Source organism: Bubalus bubalis, chromosome 4 (assembly GCF_019923935.1).
Source record: "Bubalus bubalis isolate 160015118507 breed Murrah chromosome 4, NDDB_SH_1, whole genome shotgun sequence".
Taxonomy (NCBI): Eukaryota; Metazoa; Chordata; class Mammalia; order Artiodactyla; family Bovidae; genus Bubalus; species Bubalus bubalis.
The window spans coordinates 50813862-50833213 of NC_059160.1; the positions used below are offsets into that span (position 1 = coordinate 50813862).

A 19352-nucleotide genomic window follows, 5' to 3' on the forward strand; every position below is an offset into this window, starting at 1 on the left:
CTGCCAGATCAACCCCTAGAGAAAACTGACTTCATTCTTGCTCCTGCCCCTTCACATGGAAAAAGAAGGGAACTGAGAAATATGGAAAGTGAACTTGATGTTCTAAGAATGGAAAATACAAAGATTGAAAACGGGTGGGGAAATGCTATCTGTAGAAGGGAAGAACTTGAAATGACAGTGACACCCGGCTGGCCTGGCAAGCTGACTTAGCTCAAGAGACACTTGCTTCCTGCAAACTGGCCATATTTTGCCCTAGGAATTCTTCACTTCATTCTAAAATAGAACTTGTAAAGAGAAGTTGGAAGTCACTTTTATGTGGTTGTTTTCTAAAAATCTCTTCTGTCTGACAGATGAATCTCAAACACATTGCTCTAAGCAGCAAAAGGTTCAAAATTTATTGGATGTTTCTGCAAACTTCCAAACCCTCAGTGAACTGGGGCTATCCAAGAACAGTTTGTCTGCTTGGTGGAATTTCAGCGTTTCCGTTTCTGTTTAATTTTGGAGCCGAAAGTTAGGGATGTTATAGCATCAATAAGGTCACATCATGCTGGAACCCATGTCTTATTAGAGAAAAACCATTTTGCAGAGAAAGACTGGATTTCTAGTACTTGTAAAACTTGAGGAGGTGGAGTTGGACTTCATAAATAATGTCTAGAAATTGTTCAATGGCTATTTGAATATATTGATCAGTCAGAACCTGTGTTAGTGGTTTGATGACATAACAAATGTAAAGCACTTAGCACAGCCTCTGGCAAGTAATAGGAATTCAATAACTACCAGGTACTATTTTTATAAAACAATTATTTCTGCATTGACTGAAAATACATGTGGTCCCTAAGCATTCTCATTTAACAGATGCTATTAATTTTTCCATTTTGTAGCATGTCTTTAGTCTCTGTCTCATTTAGTAGTTTAACTCTTCATTTGATTGCCCAGGTTAGTAATAATGACTATACTAATCGCAATTCTTATGATGATTGTTCTAGGTAGGTAGGTAAATATTATGAGGGACAGAGGGTGAAATATAACATGGTCATTCATAAAACAACTAAAATGTGAAAAAACTCATTCTCCCTAGGAATCAGTGAAATGCAAATTAAAACATGAACTTCTTTTTGCTTACCAACATTGTGAGGATTTAAAATGGTATTTTTTAATGTTCTCAGGCACCACTAGGAAGAGCATATTTTAACATAATTGAATTTTTGACAATTGACTTTTTTTTTTTTAAGCTTCAATCGACTTTTTGTTCAGTCATGAAATTGTGTCTGACTCTTTGTGACCCCATGGACTGCAGCACATCAGGCTTCCCTGTCCTTCACTATCTCCCGGAGTTTGTTCAAACTCATGTCCATAGAGTTGGTGATATAGTCCAACCATCTCATCCTCTCTTGCCCCCTTCTCCTCCTGCCTTCAATCTTTCCCAGGTTTAGGGTCTTTTCCAATGAGTCAGCTCTTCGCCGACAAGCAATGTGACAGTCTAAATGAAGTGCCATAAACCTGTTTCTATCTGTTGATGCACTTTTAAGAATTTATCTAGAACCTCTAGCAGGGAAATTGAGCACAGTGAAATATTGAAGTACAACATGTCAACTGCCATGTGTATCTTGTCAGGAATCAGCACTCTCAAACAGAGTCATTTGAGGCCAGTTTAATCAAAGAGCATAGTGAAACAAACAAACAAAAAAAACCCAACTACTTACCAAGTGTGGGCAGGGTGTGATCACAGCATGAGGGGTGGTGCAGGACTGTGGGGAAGAACCTGGAGAGGGAGGCTTCTTGCAGAGGGCCCCGGGTGGCCACCCTAGAGGAATACACCACCCACCCTTATCCTTTTCCCCACTTCCAGTCTCCTGCCCACATCTTCCATTCTGAGTCCAAGCAAAGTCAATGGCAACACAGCCCTTTGACAAAGTCCATATGGGCCCAGCGTGGCCAGTGGATCTGCAGAGACAAACGAGAAATGCCCAGCACACTTTGTTAGCATTAAGAGAAAGAATAAAAATGGAAGCTAGTGTGAACGTCCAACAACTGGGAAAGAGTCAATAAAGTGGGGTATGCTTTGCTGTGGATGTTACATGGCCATTTAAAAGAACACTTTTGGAGAAACAATAGCATAGGAAACAATCTAAAGTCAACTGAAGAAAAGCAAGGTAGAAAATTATATATGATTCCAAATATGAAAAAAAAATACATACATGATGCCCTGAAAAAAGACTAGAGGGAACATATCCAAACTTAACCATGGCTATTTCTGTTTGGGGGAATTAGAAATTTTCATCTTCTTTTTTGAGTTATCCGAATTTTCCAAAATTTACATGTGAAAGTGAAATTCTCTCAGTGGTGTCCGACTCTTTGAGACCTCCATGGACTGTAGCCCACCAGGCTCCTCTGTGCATGGAATTCTTCAGGCAAGAATACTGGAACGGGTTGCCATTCCCTTCTCCAGGGCATCTTCCTGACCCAAGGATTGAACCCAGGTCTTCTGCATTGCAGGCAGACTCCTTATTGTCTGAGCCACCAGGGAAGTCCTAAAATTTACATGAATGTATATTATTTATGATCAGAAAAACATTATTTAAAGTAACTGGTCTTTTGCCTTCTGTGGCTTGTAATCTAGCGGGATAGAAAGATTAATCTCTAATGAATTACAGGCAAATGCAATAAAGGAACAAAGGGATAATTCACTGATTTCAGTGGGTGGGCAGAATCAGGGAAACTTCCTAGAGGGCAGGCATTTAAACTGGGCCTTGAGTGCATGTGTGCCAAGTCACTTCAGTTGTGTCCAATTCTTTGTGACCCTAAGACTGTAGCCCATTGTGTCCGATTCTTTGTGACCTTATGGACTGTAGCCTTCCAGGCTCCTCTGTCCATGGGATTCTCCAGGCAAGAATACTGGAGTGGGTTGCCATGCCTTCCTCTATAGGATCTTCCCAACCCAGGGATCGAACCTGAGTCTCTTATGTCTCCTGCATGGGCAGGTGGGTTCTTTACCACTAGCGCCACCTGGGAAATGGATGGGCCTTGAGAGATGAAATCTATTTTGACAGGTTAAAAAATTGTCAGAGGATGACCCAGGCGAGCAAATAATGAGAACCATATGTCGAGAGCTCTGGAGGATGTGAAATATTCAGATTACAACCATAGATGGATGATCCTAGAGCAATACGTTGACAAAATCAGAGGAACTTTTATAACATGTAGACTTCTGTGTCCCTCTCTGGATCTACTGAATTGGCAGCTCTGCTGGGAGCCCAGGACAAATATTTTGAAAATGCTTCCAGGTGATTCTAAGGCACAGCCATGGCTTAGAACCACAGTGGAAAAAGGATATGAAAGTATGGTATACCCTTGTGCAGTGGCTGCCAAGAAATCTCTAGCCATCTTCCTCCCCAAAGGGAAAGGGGTCCAGCAGCCACTTATCAGATGTGATGCTGCCCCATGACTACAAATGTCTGGGCTGGGATAACCTACCTTTGGTGCTAATGTGTAGGAGTAGATGTTGACTTTGCCATGGACAACTTTGACCTGCTCGGGGACCTGTTAGCAAAGGAAGGATGTCCAGCAGGAGGAATGAAGCTGATGTAAGGAGAAGAGAAGGGATGGGAAACAGAGCATCCTGCTACCTTCTAGTCCTTGATTCCAGTATTTTCTGAATCCCCATGGATCGTTGGCCTTGAGTTTACTGAGATCTCCTTTGCCCTTATTGTGTGTGTATGCTATCACTTCAGTCGTGTCCAACTCTTTGTGACCCTATGGACTGTAGCCCACCAGGCTCCTCTGTCCATGAGATTTTCCAGGCAAGAATACTGGAGTGGGTTGCCATGCCTTCCTCCAGATCTTCCTGACCTGGGGATCAAACCTGCATCTCTTTCATCTCCTGCATTGGCAGGTGAGTTCTGTACCACTAGTGCCACCTGGGAAGCCCTTGCCCTTATTATAGAGCCCAGTGTTTAATGTTGGCCTGACTGGAGCTTACCTCCATTATCTGCAGAGATCAGCAGAGTGAGCCTTTCCCAATACAGTAACACCGCATAGTGCCGGGTCCAAGCTGGAGTCCAGGGAGTGTGGCTGTGCTATTACCTTAACTAGCTGGGACAGTTTCCCCTGAACTGTTTTTCTCAGAACAATAGGTTTTGTGGAGTTAATGGGTGTTGCAGCACAAGCAAACAAGCACGTACAGAATGGAGCTATCCTTGGTCAAGTAGATTGGGACATCTCTGGATTAACAAAGTTAAACTGGTTTCTCAACACGATGTACACCTTAAATTTACACCATGTATAAGTCAATTACATTTCAAGGAAGATAGATGGGGCACTGTCAGGCTTAAATGATAAATCACCAGGAGAAAAACTTAAAAAAAATTATTGATTTTAATTCGTTTTGGTTGAGCTGGGTCTTCATTGCGACATGTGGGTTTTCTCTAGTTGTGGAGAGTAGGGGCTACTCTCTAGTTGTGGCAGGCTTGGGCTTCTCAGTGTGATGGTTTCTCTTGTTGTGGAGCACGGGCTCTAGAGGACACAGGCTTCTGTTGTGGCTTGCAGGCTCTAGGGTATGGGATCGTGGGTTGTGGTACACTGGCTTAGTTGCTCTGTGGCATGTGGAATCTTCCTGCAGCAGGGCGCAAACCCATGTCCTCTGCATTGGCGGATTCTTACACAGTGGATTCTTATACAGTGTATCACCAGGAAGGTCCAAAACTGATTTCTTTACTAGAAAACTTCTCAGAACCTTAACATGCTCTTGTGTGTTATGAATTTCCTACAGGGATTGATTATAGGATTCAGTGTTCCCTAAATTTATTTGACTGGGGTACCCTTTTTTTTTCCAAAAGCATGTTTCAGCACTGATGTTTGGCCCATGAAAGCTAACTCCTTCTTCCATCATTTCTTCATTCAGTAAACATTTACTAGAGTAGCAAAAATATGAACTATTTCTCAAAATGGGATGTTATGATGAGGGCACACTAGCTTCCAGGAACTGTGTGTACACATGTGTATATTTGTGTCTGTGTGTGTGTGTGTATTCATGTTCACACACATATGCGTACATGTGTATGCATGTGCATATATGCCTGGAGGTTCATGTTAAGAGAGGAATAAAACAAAGGAGAGCAAAACAGAAAGAGGGATAGGTTCTTGGCTTTGATGCTCACATACAGGCTTCCAGATGCCCATTAAACAGATAGCATCTCCATCTGCAAATGGAATTACATTCTGTTGAGTGGACTCAGGCTGGTTACTCGGATTAATTTAGACTTCAATGAAAAGAAATCTCCAAATCATTTATCCTCCATCCATCACAGGCTGCCACAGCAGACTGTGCTTATGCTCAAACCCATTTTTAATTTGTGAAAGTAACTGGCCTTTCCCGTAATCATTTTCAATTTTTTTTCTTAAAAAACATTGCTCAAAAGAAGTTTCCCATATTAATGATGATAATGCTTTTCTCAAAGAAAGAGATTTATTGATCGTCCCTTATTCAAAAGCAGAGACATTACTTTGCCAACAAAGGTCCATCTAGTCAAGGCTATGGTTTTTCCTGTGGTCATGTATGGGTGTGAGAGTTGGACTGTGAAGAAGGCTGAGCGCCGAAGAATTGATGCTTTTGAACTGTGGTGTTGGAGAAGACTCTTGAGAGTCCCTTGGACTGCAAGGAGATCCAACCAGTCCATTCTGAAGGAGATCAGCCCTGGGATTTCTTTGGAAGGAATGATGCTAAAGCTGAAACTCCAGTACTTTGGCCACCTCATGCGAAAAGTTGACTCATTGGAAAAGACTCTGATGCTGGAAGGGATTGGGGGCAGGAGGAGAAGGGGCCGACAGAGGATGAGATGGCTGGATGGCATCACTGACTCGATGGACGTGAGTCTGAGTGAACTCCGGGAGTTGGTGATGGGCAGGGAGGCCTGGCGTACTGCAATTCATGGGGTCTCAAAGAGTCGGACGCGACTGAGCGACTGAGCTGAACTGAAAGCCTCTACTAGGCTGAGTGTTACAAATGCTTGATCTTATTGAATTATTCCAGCACCCTTGTAAGACTGGCACTTCACTTCTTCCTTTTTACAGATAAGATAGCTCTTTGAAGTTAAGGACCTTGGGTCTGCTTTATCATTTAGAACCTCATCTGTAGTTGGGCTCTGTAACATAGTTATGAATGAAAGAATATGTAAATGAGGAAACAGTCTAAGATCTGATTCAGAATCAACCTGCTTGTCAGTGTCTAAAACCATATCTGAACAAAGATCTGTCTGATTTTAAAGGCCCAACTTGTTTCTTCTTCATCATTTTAGAAATGAACATAATGCTTTTATATCTCTCATGATCTAATTTCATAATCCAGTGTGGGGCGAGGCCACACATATAATGTTCTCATATCCTAAATGAGGGCACTGAGGCTCAGGAAAATCAAGAAATGTGTCCAAAATCACTTAGGTGATGTTAGGAGGCAGATTCAAGAACCAATCCCAGGTCTTCTGACTCCCATCCCAGTGCTCCATCAGAGATGTTTTGAAAGTAGCTGAAGATTTCCCTGGAAGTGAGTGGTACCCAAGTTGATGCTCACATAGAAGATGCCACCCTATCCTCTCCTTAGACTCTAGTGGTCAGCTTCCACTGTCTTGGGTAACATCCATGCTGGTGGGATGTTTCCCTGTGCCCTCCATTGGAGGTGGCGAGCCCTGGACTGGCACCAGGAGATGGCTGCTTGAAAGGATCTATTGCTCAGCCTTGACCCTGAATTCTCTATTTCACCCTTGATTTCCATCAGGACCCCCACATCCAGAAGCACCACCCCCTCCTGGCCATTTACAACCTGAAGTCCCCAAGTTGCAAAGCCCTTTCCTCCTGAGAAACAGGCAATTCTGTTGACACCATGCTGTTTTCTGATGAAAAGTGACTTTGGCAGAAGAGTCTCCATCAGTCTGCACCATAAACACAGATGTGCACGTTTCTCTGGAATACCCTCTTCCCTCCTTCATTGCCCTTCATAGGGGCTGGGATCTTTCCTCTCTGGGACACAGAGGGCCAGGCTCAGGCTGGAAGTTCTTGATTTCCCTAGCTGATCTCTGGAGTGAAATGAGTTACCTTTTTCCTTTTATTCTTTCTGTTTTCATGTTTCCCTTAGTTCCAAATTCATAATGTTTCTCTCAGCTTCTGTCTTCATGATGCCAACATGACCACATGAAAAATGAATAATGCTCAGAAAATCCTGGGGCCACTCATTTCTCAACATGAGGTCAAGGAACTGATCCTACTCAGCTCTTTCCTCTTCCCTAAATGGAACAGTTATCAAGGCACCTTGGGAAGATAGATTTGGGGACTGCTAGGAGGATCTAGACAGATAAAGGTTATTCATCTATAACACATTTCCCTCTTCCGCTCTTTTGCTTTTAGACTCTTGGCATCTCTCTCCTAGATAATTTGGATAAGAGGTTGTTATGGACTGATTGCATGCCCTACAGGGCTTCCCAGGTGGCACCAGTGGTAAAGAACCCGCCTGCTAATGCAGGAGCTGTAAGAGGCATGCCTTCGGTCCCTGGGTCGGAAAGATCCCCTGGAGGAGGATATGGCAACCCACTACGGTATTCTTGCCTAGAGAAGCCCATGGACAGAGGAGCCTGGTGGGCTATAATCCATGGGATTGGGAATCGTCAGACCTGGCTGAGCAACTGAGCACACAGGTACAAAATCCATATGTCGAAGTCTTAACTCTAGTACTTGAGAATGTGACTGTATTTGGAGATAGGACCTTTAAAGAGGTAATTAAAATGAGGTCATGTGGGTGGGCCTAAACTAGCGTAACTAGTGTCCTCGTAAGAAAGAAATTAGGACACAGACATGCACAGAGGGATGACCACGTGAGGACACGGACAGAAGATGGCCATCTGCAAGCCACAGAGAGATCCTCAGGGGAAGTAAACTCAGTTGGCCCATTGATTTTTGACTTCCAGTTTCCAGAACTGTAAGAAAATATATTTCTATTGTTTATGCCATCCATGCGGTATTCGGTTACAGCAGCCCCAGCACACTAACAGATTTTAGTACAAAGAAGTAGAGTGATGCTGTATAACAAATGCCTAAAAATGTAGAAGTGACTTTGAACCTGAGGGATGGGTCGAGGTTGGAAGAGTTTTGATATTCACGTTAGAAAAAACCTAGATCACCTTGAAAAAGCTGTTGGTCATCTGATCTAACACAGTGCTTAATAACTTCGAAAAAACCACCTGACATGGAAAAGAAGAAACAGTGGGATTATGCTAAAGTTCCAGGCATTGTGTTAGATATCTTACATAATTGCTCACATACATTTCATAATAATTCTGCAAATTAATTATATGTATAAATTATGTATAAATATGTATAGATAAACAATAGTGCTTATATAAATATGAATAAAATGTAATTTATATAAATAACTATATTAACTAATATCACCATTTTCTATCTAACAACACAATGATAAGCAATAATAACCACAAACATTAAACTTTCACTGTATGCTGGACCCTGTTTTAAGGTCCTTTGCCTAGATTTTTTACAATAGTGCTATGAACCAGGTACCACTGGATGATAAATGATAAAATAACATAAGAGTTAAGAACACAGGCCCTGGAACCAGACTGGGTTCAAATTTCAGTTCTCCCATTTCATTGCTGTGTCACCTCAGGTAAGTTCCTTACCCTCCCTGAGCATCAGTTCCTCATCTATAATATGAGAAATGGTTGTATGATAATAATTCCTATGCCATAGGGTTATTGGGCATACACATGAAGAATAGGTACTTAGGCTAGAACCTGGCCAACTATGTGTCAACTATTATTATCCTTATTTTAAAGATGGGAAAATTGAGGCTCGGAGAAATGAATTTACTGAGTTGGTTGTGTGAAAGCTTTTTTTAATGAAAGTTTATTTTGTACACTCCTCTCTTTACATATTAAATTACCTTAATTATTATACATATTAATTACAATTAATCTTGGTTAATTCTTCATTTTTTCAAAATAAACTTCAAATTCCTTAAAATGGCCCATCTTTCAAGCCTCAAATCCTAACGTTCTCCTTGTCCCCTTCTGCTACAAATACCCCAACAACACATGTGTCTTTGTACAGACTGTTTCTGCCACCTGGAATGTTGTTCCCTCTATCCCCTGGCCAGTGCCTAGTCATTCTTCTTCAGACTCAGTTGTCATTCACTCATTCACGCAGTTACCTGAGTATCTTCTTTGAGTAAGACACTTTTCTAGATCCTCAGTTACAACAGTGAGTAAGAAATATTCAGTGCCTTCAAAGCAGACCAGGGAGACTGACAAGCAGAACTCATGGGCAGTGTGATAAAGACAGTGAGGAAGGGAGCAGATGAGGAGTATCTTGTGGGGCTGGGATGTGGGTGAAATTCATGAAACTGACCTTCCCTCCCCTAGTTCTTTCTCTATGTCCATGAGATTGATGACCACACCACCAGAGAATATTTACTTGATACTCTCTAATCTCTGTTTTTCCCTTCAATACATGGTAGATACATAGGAAGAGAAAATTGCCCTTTTGTGAATATAGAAGCCTCTTTCTTTGTTTCACTCTAAAGATAATGAACTAGCTCCAGACTTAGAGAGCCTTGGGACACTATACACTTACAACCTCATGGGAAGAGGGAGGCAGATGCCTAATGAGACTGGGTCAATCTTGAGTCTCCCATTTGCCCCGAGAGAGATACTCACTCTAAGAAGGAAGTAGTAAAATTGGACAAGTGGAATGGAGGGTGTGGCAGATTGATTGCAAAAATGACCATGATCCACCATTCCTCTTCTAGCTGTGCCCCTTGTTTGCAAACACAGATCCCTGGTGACTCAGACAGTAAAGAATCTGCCTGCAATGCAGGAGACCCAGGTTCAATCCCTGGGTCAGGAAGAAACCCTGGAGAAGGGAATGGCTACCCACTCCAGTATTCTTGCCTAGAGAATTTCATAGACAGAGGAGCCTGGAGGGCTACAGTCCTTGGGGTCACAAAGAGACACAACTGAGCGACTAACACTTTCACTTGTTTGCAATGGCTTTGCAGCTTCTCCCATCAGGACTCTGCGCTGGCCTGGGAACTTGCTTTGGGCAACAAAGCAAGTGAGAGTAACAGTGTTCCAGTTCCAAGCCTACGTCTCAGGAGCCCTTAAACACTTTTGCTCTCTCTTGAATCCATCCCAATGGCATGTGAACAAGACTGGGCTAGCCTAGCAGTGGAAACTGATGAGAGGTCCATGGAGAAGAGGCCGTTCATCCCAAGCAGAGGCCGTCCTAGACCAGCCTAGAGCCAATCAACCTCCACACATGAGAGGGCCCAGCCAAGATCGGCAGAACTGATCCACAAATGCACGGGTGATCCCAGGCAAGACCAGAAGAACCACCCACAAGGATGCACACAACCACAAGGGATGCACACACTTGTGAAAAGTGGCAAAACCACCACGTTCTGGAGAAAATTGCTCTACAACATTATTAAGGAGATAGGTAACGGACACAGAGGGCGAGGAGGACCTAATTTTCAGTGGAAACATTTGACAAATGATCAAAGTAGAATAGAAAAAAGTTGTTTTGTTCATAGATTTAGGGACACTTGTTTTGCTCTGATATAAAGGAAAGCAGCTCACTTATTAGGCATGCCTTAAGATGAAATTTGAGGTTCGGCTTCCCTCAAGATATTAAAAGTCCAGATATTGTGTTACACAATGCAGAAAGATTTTCCAATTTCCCCTCACTTATGTAGTTTAATAACATACAACTTCCCCGATAGCTCGGCTGGTAAAGAATTCACCTGTAATGCAGAGACCTGCAATGCAGGTTTGATTCCTGGGTGGGAAGATCCCCTGGAGAAGGGATAGGCTACCCACTGCAGTATTCTTGGGCTTCCCTGGTGGTACAGCTGATAAAAGAACCCACCTGCAATGCAGGAGACATGGGTTGGATCCCTGGGTTGGGAAGATCCCCGGGAGAAGGGAACGGTTACCCACTTCAGTATTCTGGCCTGGAAAATTCCATGGACTGTATAGTCCATGGGATCACAAAGAGTCAGACATGACTGAGTGACCTTCATTTTCACTTTCTATTTGCATAGTCCCATCATTTCATGGCAAATAGAAGGGGGAAAAGTGGAAGCTGTGACAGATTTTATATTCTTGGGCTCCAAAATCACTGCAGATGGTGACTGCAACCATGAAACTAAAAGACGCTTACTCCTTGGAAGAAAATTTATGACAAACCTAGACAGTGTATTAAAAAGCAGAGACATGACTTTGCCAACAAGTGTCCATATAGTCAAAGTTATGGTTTTTCCAGTAGTCATGTATGGATGTGACAGTTGGACCATAATGAAGGCTGAGGGTCAAAAAATTAATGCTTTCGAGTTGTAGGTGCTAGAGAAGATGCCTGAGAGTTCCTTGGACAGCAAGGAGATAAAACCAGTCAATCCTAAAGAAAATCAACCCTGAATATTCATTGGAAGGACTGATGCTGAAGCTCTGATACTTCAGCCACCTGATGCGAAGAACTCTGAAAAAGTTCTAGCATTCCTAGAGTGCTAGGAAAAGACTCTGATGCTAGGAAAAAGCATCTGAGTCTTGAAATGCTTGAAAAAGACTCTGATGCCAGGAAAGATTGAAGACAGGAGGAGAAGGGGGTGACAGAGCATGAGATGGTTGGGTGGTATCACTGACTCAAAGGACATGAGTTTGAGGAAACTCCAGGAGATGGTGAAGGACAGGGAAGCCTGGCATGCTGCAGTCCATGGGGTTACAAAGAATCAGACATGATTGAACAACAACAACAATGTCCCCTGCACTTATCTCCCCAAGTGTAACGGCTGCGGTTACCCACACAACCATGAAAGGCTGGGTTCAGTATTCTACAAGCACAGTGCAGATGCCTTCCATTTTGGAGCTGCTTTCAGGAGCCTCTTTCTGCAGTGAGGACTCTGCATGCTTGGACTGGTGGACTTATAGGGGCCAGAAAGAAAGTCAGCTGGCAGCCTGCAGTGCCTGGTACCGGAAGGAAAAGGACATTCTTCTGAGCTGCCAAGACATACCCGAGGCCCATCAGCTCCTCCCAGACATCTGCGTGGGGTGAGATCCAGGCTTCTCTTTGCCCCATGAGCTGGGAATGGGAAAGGGAGGTGGTGGGACCCACTGGAGCACACTGTTCAACATGGAGATCTTTGACTTACTCCCAAGCTCTGCTCCCAGTCCCACCATCTGCAGCACCTACTGACTCCAAATTTGGGGTCTCACATGTGTCCCTTGGAAGATGGTTCATGTGCCCTCAAGTCTCCCACCCCTTGGTGGCATATTCTGGGCCATGACTAACTTCTGTCTTGGCTTCATCTACTAACACATCTCCATCAAACTGATGAGAAATTCTTGTTCCCAGAGAATCCTTTTCTTTACTGAAGGGTTTGTTCAGTGAGTTCTCTGGAGGATGAAAATCTGCATGCCTTCTACCACCTTGAACAAGAAGCTGTCCCTCTGGTGTTGGAAGATGTTTGCCAATGTTCTCTGTCCACACCAGCCCCACCTCCCTGCTCTTACAAGTCAAACACCAGATGCTGGTTTTCCAGGGAGCCATTGCCAACCCTAAATGACAGGTGTTTATTTTTAACAGTTTCCCCAGTTTACATGCCATAGAGTGAATATCTCTTGGAAAATGGTAAATGAGTAAAATAAAGATGTAACGAGTACCATCAACTCAGTGTCCATGGGTGCCTCAAATGTCCCAGGAACTGCTGTGGATCTTTTCATAGATGGCATCTTGGTTAATTTTCACACAATCCAGAGAGGATGTCCCCGTCAGCTCCAATTCCTAGGTGAGGAAAGGGGAGCTTAGGAAGGCTTAAAGAGGTTAAGAACATGCTAGGGTGGCATAGCCAGGGTGCTAAGATGGGGACTGGAAACTGAATTTTCTTTCTATAAGATTGATGCTCTACCCACCATCAGATTACATTGTTACTTCTTTCTCTTCTCAAAATATCATTAAAAATATCGAACACTATCTAATAGTAACATTTATCTAGCACTCACCATGTAGTGGTCCCTTGATTGTATTAACTGTACACATAACATAATCTTTAGTGTCCTATTATCATCCCCATATAACAGATGAAAATCATGGAGGCACAGAGGTTGAGTAACTTTCCATAGATGACACATGCAGTCTAGAGCTTGGCTCTGAACCAAGGCACTGAGCCTTCAGAGCCCTGCTCTTAACCAGGTATATATTGTATTTTGTTACATACCGTAATAAGCAAACCACCTACAACTGGCTTATTAATAAAGACCAGCTAACCAGTGAGCCTCTAATAGGTAAGTGCTTTATAATTTTACTCCATGATTCAGAATAGTAAGTGTAATCAGCTAATGAGTGCTTCTTAGGGATCTGATTAAATGTTATTCCCCATTCCCTGTCTTCTATAGGTGAGGCAGAGATTCCTTCATCTGTTTATTCCAAGAACACTTAGTGAGTGCACTCAAAGAAAATGCAGAGGAAACCGTCATTAGGTGGATGGGCCCTGTGCAATCTGAATCCTGCACAAAACGTCCACATGAGTGAAGCCCCAGCCCCACTACAGACAGTGATCTCTGTAAATCACCCATAATTCATGCAGGGCTGTGTTGAATGGTTCACATTAGGCCAGACATCTAAAGTGGCGTGTCTAAGGAGATTTGAGTAAATTGGAGATTTATCAAAAATGTTGGAGAAATGACAAATGTGAATGTGGTTGGGTTTGTTTTTCCCCAGTCATCACTGACCCAGTGATTCCTGGGTTTCCTTTGACTCATAAAGTGTATTCAAGGGACAACAAAGTGGGGAGCCACCAAAGCTGAGCCAGCCATAGGAAGAGGAAGTTCTCCTGATATGAAGTGGAAAGTAACGGAGGCCCAGACGGTGCTGTGTACCTTCCTGCCTGCGTCCTGCCCCTTCTCTCCACACCACTGAAAAATCCCTCTGCCTATTTCGTCTTTTCCTGGTGGCCATCAGGTAGCGTTAAACTAGAATTTAATATTTCCCTGGTGGCTCAACTGGTAAAGAATCTGCCTGAAACGCAGGATACTTGGGTTTGATTCCTGGGTCAGGAAGATCCCCTAGAGAAGGGAAAGGCTACCTGCTCCAGTCCTGGAAAATTCCATGGACAGAGGAGCCTGGTGGGCTGCAGTTCATGGGATCCCAAAGAGGCAGACACAACTGAGTGACTAACACTTGGCTCACCCAGACCGAGACACACTCCTTCTTCTCTTGTGTGTCTGGTGAGTCATTCTAGCCATGAGCTGTCCTGGGCTGGGATTTGTCGTCACCATGCTCTCTGTGCACCTGCAGAAGGTGCTGATGCCTGGGGCTTAAATGCAGGGCCAGGAGATGAAGGGTGTCATCACTCCCTGGGTCTGGGCACAGAGAGCGCTCCCAAACTCACACACCAGCACACATTGGCTTTTAAGAATCTATCACCATCTTAATAATATGATAAATGATACTGGTAAGTTAGAGGCAGCTGACAGCAGCTCAACCATAGTTGTTTTGAGCAAAAAAAAAAAAAAAACAACAACGAATTAAGGTAGTAGCAGTAGTATTGAATTATAACCAAAGTATAAGAAGAATCCATAAGTCCATACTGATAGGAATAAATGAATGAATGAATAAGTAAATAGGAGAATAGACACATCAATGCAGAAGAATCCCAAGTAGTTCATGTACATATTCCATCCTCAAGATGATGCAACATAGAACCTCTCCTCAGGTGCGGGCTTCACACAGGGGCTTTCTGCTAAGAGTGCAGTATAGAAAAAGGAAGAAAGAGTAATGTTACAGTGCAGAAGCCTGACAAACACCACCTCAAGCCAGGTGTCAAGGTTATTATCAGCATTGATAACTGATATTGATAGTATGTACCCTTTTCTTTAAATTTTTTTTAAATTTTGTATTGGGGTTTAGCAGATTAAGAATGTTGGGATAGTTTCAGGTGAATAGCAAAAGGGTTCATCCATACATCTATCCATTTTCCCCAAACCCCGCTCCCATCCAGGCTGCCACATTACACTGAGCAGAGTTCCAAGTGCTATACAGTAAGACCTTCTTGGTTATCCACCTTAAATATAGCAGTGTACACATGGGTGTGATGAGAATAGCACTTTCCCTCTGTGGTCTTCTTTCCCCAAACCACAACCCCAGTCTAATCAAGAGAAAAATGCCAGACAAGTCCCAAGTGAGGGACATTCTACAAATATTTGACCAGAATTCCTCAAAATGGATAAGGTCATCAGAAACAAAGACAGTCTGAGAGATTCTCTCGCCCAACAGGTACCTAAGGAGACAGGATGACTAAATGTAATATAGATCCTGGAACAGAAAGAGGACTTTAGGTAAAAACTAAGGGAATCTGAGCTCCAGTATGGATTTCAGGTAAAAATTCATTCATATTGGTTCATTTATTGTGACAAACGTACCACACTCAGGTAAGATATTCAAAATAAAGGAAACCGGGTGTGACATATATGGAAGCTTTCTGTGATATCCTCAAAATAGGTGTTTTTTTTTTTAACCTAAAACTCTTCTAAAGGAAAAAATTATGTTAAAAAAGAATAGATTGGAACATATTTAGATTTACTGAAGTTAGTAAGGATAACTATTGTTTCATGAAATTTTTGTTTCCTTTAACCATAAATATATATGTAGATGTACCTTAGGTCTTATAAAATCCTTTCCTTACAGAGGGCTGGGTAAACAAAATTTGAAAAACATTGAATTAGAAGATTTCTGTTCTCTCTAATATTTCTTAAAGATGATTCCCTTCAAGTTGTTTAATGAGAAGTTTCGCTGAGTTGGTAGCATTTAATCACCACGTCCAGGGAACCGTGCTTGGTGCTATAGGACATGCTGCAGATGAACCAGGCACCGGGTTCCCTATACCATAGACAGAAGCAGAGAAACAAATTCAGGATCATGTGAAAGGCCATGAACTAGAGGTTGATAAAAGCACTGTGAAAGCACGGAGGACAAAGGAAATGGAGTTGACTCAGAGGGTTATGAAAAGCTGACTAGGGGCTGACATTTATGCTAGACTTAAACAGAAGTAAGAACCACTAATGTTTGCTCAGCGCTTCCTATGTTGCCAGATTTTCTGTGAGAATATTACACAGATCACCTGCTTTTATCTCCACACATCTGGCTAGTTATACCATACTTTACAGACAAGGAAACTGAAGTTAGAGAGGTGAGGGAATTGCCCAGAATGCCCAGCCAGAGAGTGGTGTGTGTGATCTGTACCTTGGAGTTGTTACCTGCCCTGTACTACCCGGCTTTAGTGTCCTCTAGGGTCTGATTCGCAGAAGGCAATGGCACCCCATTCCAGTACTCTCGCCTGGAAAATCCCATGGACGGAGGAGCCTGGTGGGCTGCAGTCCATGGGGTCTCGAAGAGTCGGACACGACTGAGCGACTTCACTTTCACTTTTCATTTTCATGCATTGGCGAAGGAAATGGCAACCCACTCTAGTGTTCTTGCCTGGAGAATCCCAGGGATGGGGGAGCCTGGTGGGCTGCCGTCTATGGGGTTGTACAGAGTCGGACACAACTGAAGAGACTTAGCAGCAGCAGCAGCAGGGTGTGATTAGGTTGCTACTCCCTCAGAAAGGTGTCTATTTCATTGCTTTTGCTACCACAGCCCCTCTTCCTTCTTCCTTTTCAAAACACTCCTACATAACTTTCAGAACCCAGTTCAGTGGCTGCCTCCTTCCTCTCTCTGTTATTCATGCCCATCTTTCCCAGGAAAATTCATGGTTCCCTTGCTTGTATTCAAGCCTTGGTTGGACAGTCTATCTCCTCTGCCTTCACCCCAAGCCACTCCACTCAAATCAAAGCCAGTCATCTTTCTCTTTGAGTTTCTGCCTCCCAGCAGAGCATCTGATACACTGTAGTTGCCCAATAAGTGAGAAGAATTTTAGGATTTCCATGAACAAATAAGGAGAGACAGAAATCCCAAGCTGAGAGTAACACAAGTAAAAAAAAAAAAAAAAAGTGGCAAAATGAGAGTGTAGAATGGTCTGGAAGGGATGGGATGGAAGGTACACAGATGCATGTGACAGGAGAGATGGCAAATGATGCCAACCTGGGGCTGGATCATGCAGAACTGAGATGCTCTGCCCGCAAGCTAGGGCTTTATTCGTGTAGAACATGGTGCAACATGGAGGGATTTCAGAATCGAGGGACGAGATTTGAATTGAGCAACACTCTCTATTTTATTTTATTTTCTCATCTTTGAAGAAGCTGGAGGACAAGAGGAAATATGAAAATGAATATTTATCATGTACCTATTATATTTCAGGCACTGACCTAAAACCTTTACATAAATCTAATTCATTCTCATGATAACTGAATACACCAGCTATTTCCCCTAGTTTTGAGAAGATAAAGCTCAGACAGGTTAAGTCATTGGTCCAAGATCATGCTGAAAAAATGACAGATCTAGTATCTGAACCCAGGTTTGCTGGCTCCAAAGCTCATTTTTTCCCACTATATCATCCTGCCTCCTTGAAAAACCCTCCTAGCCACCCCCGCCCCCTCCTCATTTACTCTTGTCTGCTTCCTTTCTTTCCTGAACCACTTCTCTTTGCCTTTTCCCTGCTGTTTCCCTGGACCTAAATGGCAAAAGACTGGAGAGAGGGTGACTTGAGCCTTAGCATTAGCGACCACAGGAATGGTTTAATTTTCCTCCCTCCTTGGAGGACAGAGATATTGAGTCTGGAACAGACCAGTGGGAGACTGGCTAGGAGCACAGTCCTTGGAAATGCTGCAGATGTCCCGGCTGCTGGAAATCTTTCTGATCTTTCAAAGGAGACTCTCCCTCCACCTGGTGAGTAACCTAAGACAGTGAGGTCAGCTATTCTAAAGAGTCTTTGGGTATCTGCTGGTTTGATATCTCTTTTTGTGTATGCTTTTGTTGTTCAGTCACTAAATCGGTCTGACTCTTTTCAACCCCATGCAGCACACCAGGCTCCTCTGTCCTTCACTGTCTCCTGGAGTTTGCTCAAATTCATGTACTTTTTGTTACTTTTTTACTAAAATGCTTCTAAGTTTATCAAACTAACTGACAACACAGGGGAGTTAAGGACTGAAAAAAAATCCGTCTTTCTTTTCTTGATAGTGGTATTATGATTCTGGCATTCCAATTCAAACTTCTCTGAAGTTTTCAAGCAATGGATGCTTTATGTGTGCTTGTGATTAAAATATGATGTACCTTAAAAGCCATTCCAGCCTCTTGTGATGTGGTCATAGAAATTATTTCAGCATTAAATACCTCATTCCCATCATGTCAGCTTTGCGACCATGGCTAGATGAATCACTGGAGAAATGAAATGCTTAGCGAAATGTTTTTCTTTCTGATTGCAGGGCTTATTCGATTAAAGGATAAAAGCAAATTGATCAAATATGTGGACATTTGAAGTTTATTTTTATCACTGCTGAGCAAATTTTGAAAGGCAACGGATCTTATTTGATTTTCCTCTCTAGTTCCCTATGAAAGAGGAAGTACTGGAAAAGAAGGCCTTTTGGTCCAGCCATGGGGGTGAATGATGGGCCAACTCCCATGGTCAGTTCTCCTGACACGGCTTCATGCACTCCAGATCATAGCAGCGTCAGGAAAACCTTCTTCTAACGGCGCACCCAGCAACCTCATGACAAACTGACTTTGGAGCTTTCACAGAATTCATAAAAAATAAAACCTCTTAGGTTTTATAAACAGCCCGTTTCCATGAACATCCCTCCTTTCAGTTTGGGTCCCCATCCCTCTTCCCTCCTCTGTCTCTTTCACTGTCCCATTACCCAGGTGGTAGAGGTTTCAGGAAAATGAGAAGAGACAGAAAAAGTCAAAGGATGCGGGGGCAAAATGGGGAACCATTGGTTTTAATTTCTCTGCGTCCTTCACCCTTAGCTGGCCTCCCGGGGCTCCCATGGCTGGGGAAGCAGGAGGCTGCCTCCCTGCTTTGAAATCCCCAAGTTTCATTAAATGTTATTGTTTTCAAACAGCACCAACAGCAACAATAATAATAAATAGTAAAGTTGGTTAAGTATGTTCTTTGTGCCTAAAGTTCCCTAAAGTCTTACATTCCTTATTACATTTAAACCTCACAACCATCTTATGAGGCAGGTGTTGTTACTATACTTACAGATCCAGATAACTGAGGTTGCAGCAAGTTTAAGTAACTGGCACAAGTGGTGGGCCTTGGATTTGAACCTATGCATTTTGACTTGGCCCTGGGTCTGTAAGTAATACATTAAATCACTCCCCACATACTACAGATGTAATATTTTGTTGTTAAAATTCAAATG

At 42.9% G+C, this 19352-nt stretch overlaps 1 long non-coding RNA gene across 1 annotated transcript; it reads left to right on the forward strand.

Moving 5' to 3' along the window:
- Positions 1-16654: 16654 nt before the first annotated feature.
- On the forward strand, positions 16655-18764 carry LOC112584528. The gene is made up of 2 exons (XR_003108775.3): positions 16655-17877; positions 18414-18764. It is a non-coding gene; the product is annotated as an uncharacterized LOC112584528 (long non-coding RNA).
- Positions 18765-19352: the final 588 nt, after the last annotated feature.